Genomic DNA, 2,195 nt, shown 5'->3' with positions numbered 1-2,195 from the left:
ATTAAGGTCTGAGAAATAAAGTGAGTGCAGTTGGACTGTGTGCAAATTTTTCATTTTTTTTATCCAATGCTCCATATATACCTTCACTGTTTATAGTGGTGGACAGTTTCAATAAAAAGTTTAAAAGTTTTTCATATACCAATAGTTACTGATTTATTCACATTTACCTCCCTCTTTTTGTTTCATCATGGAGCTTCATCACATTTTGCTTTCCACACAGGGTTAATAAAGTTGTGTGTTGTAACGGCTGATCTCTCTTTTCTTTCACAGGCAGGATGAAACCCCCTCTAAATGTAAATTTAAAAGCAACAGAGTAATCACATCAGATGACTCTTCAAATTCAGGTTAACCCACTTAAAATACACGAGAATTTCTTAAACACTTTAGCATGAAGCTGTTCGCACACATATTTATGTGACTTCCTTCTTCCACAGATGACATCCCACCCTGTTCAGAAACATTTGCACCGTTAGAGATGGATATAGAAGAAAGTGCAAGCTTTGTCCAGGAGCCTCAGGTCTGTCCAGACTTTCTTTTTTTCTCATTAACACCTTGATTAGATGCTGAAGATGTGCAGTAATCTGATATTCATTTTTCTTCTCTTTCATTTATATTTCTCCACTTTCTCTGCAGCTGAACAGGTGAGATCGAACCTCTGTGATTAACTGAAAATAAGTTTTCTTTGTTCGTCTGTTTTTTGTTTCTTTGATATTTCTTTTTTTGTGTGTGGTTTTGCAGAACAGATATATCATAGAAACCTCACGGGTGATAAAATAATCAGTTTATCAATTAAGCCATTTAATTAAGGAACAAAGGTCAGGTTTTGGCCTTTTCATTATTTTAGAAGTTAGGATTTTCTCTTTCTTCAGTTCCATAATCATAAATTAAATATCTTAGGGATTTGTACCCGTTTGGACAAAAAAGTCATCTAATGACGTTAGGCCTTCCAAATTTACAATTGATGTTTAAAAATTTTATTTTTTTGACATTTTATAGATTAAATAAACACTTTAAAGATAAATCCTCTGCATATTATTATAGTCTCAGTCATACATGTTGCATCAAAATGCAGCACAGTTTAACACCACTACAAACTACAGCCTCAAGTGTAACCGCAGAGTTTAATTATCAACTCTCTGACTGTCGTCTACTGAAAAATAACAGTCGACGATAAATGTTTAAAGATCTTCTCCACTCACAGGAAAGACCTCGAGAGACCCTCTCAAACAGTCCTCACTTTCGGTTCTCAGACCTGCACCAGGTAAAGTGCATTTAGTTAAACAGTCCCATACATGTGGAGGCTATAGACCTATTGGAGGACACCAGCAACTCTCCATACACGGCATACAAATTCAAATTTTGACATAAACATGAATTTTCTGGCCCTTTGCTATGTCACTAATTTAGCTCAGCAAGAGCTTGAGATGTTGATCTTTGAGATGTTTCTACAGCGTGACTGAAGTCCACAAGATCGGTTGATTGGACATGATTTGAAAGGGTAAACACCTGTATGAAAGGTCTCCCTGCTGATGATGCATATCAGAGCAAAAATCCTCGTGTGGATGGATGTACCTGATAGGAACAAAAAAAACACCCTTCAAGGTAAACTATGCAGGAATTGTTGGTTCCAGTTTGTTTTCAGTGTATAGCCAACAAACGTGAGGTTCAACCTGAGATTCAGTCTTGTTTTGAAATAAGCCTCTCTGTTTGGAGATTCACCTGGCTCCATTTTTATTTTTTGCTGGGCTGTTTCTACAGTTTTGTTCATAGCTTTCGTATTATAAACATGCTGCTTAACAGTCTGAATGTGCTGCTACAGTTTTTTGTTTTTAAAGTCTCAGCCTCACCTCTGAGCTGTAGCCAGGAACATCCTGAACACTGCAAAATAAAAGATGAAAATACAGGCAGAGGGCAGAGTCTCTGCAGGTAAATACACTGCCACACACTTCTATGGGATCATAAGTAATTATTGAGAGGGATTATATCTGTATTAGTCTATACATGTATTTAAGGAAAGTCCTGCTTAATATACCTTTAAAGTGCAATGCCTTCCACACCAAGACTTATTCCAGCTTGCTGTCAGGCAGCTGAGAACCTATAGTTTATATATGTACATTATGGTGCTGTCTGACTATATGAAAATGGTTCATTAAGGTCTGAGAAATAAAGTGAGTGCAGTTGGACTGTGTGCAAAT

The 2,195-nt window shown here is 36.7% G+C and overlaps 1 long non-coding RNA gene across 2 annotated transcripts; it reads left to right on the top strand.

Annotated features, from left to right (window-relative positions):
• Nucleotides 1–154: 154 nt before the first annotated feature.
• On the top strand, nt 155–2,081 carry LOC121938369. 2 transcript variants are annotated; one of them, XR_006105272.1, is made up of 5 exons: nt 155–344; nt 435–517; nt 634–641; nt 1,202–1,261; nt 1,452–2,081. It is a non-coding gene; the product is annotated as an uncharacterized LOC121938369 (long non-coding RNA). The 2 variants fall into 2 exon arrangements; XR_006105271.1 differs by lacking the exon at nt 1,452–2,081 and having other exon boundaries at nt 1,202–1,440.
• The last annotated feature ends 114 nt before the right edge of the window (nt 2,082–2,195 follow it).

Source organism: Plectropomus leopardus, unplaced genomic scaffold (genome assembly GCF_008729295.1).
Source record: "Plectropomus leopardus isolate mb unplaced genomic scaffold, YSFRI_Pleo_2.0 unplaced_scaffold29275, whole genome shotgun sequence".
Taxonomy (NCBI): domain Eukaryota; kingdom Metazoa; phylum Chordata; class Actinopteri; order Perciformes; family Serranidae; genus Plectropomus; species Plectropomus leopardus.
This window is presented reverse-complemented; position numbering and strand designations above follow the sequence as displayed.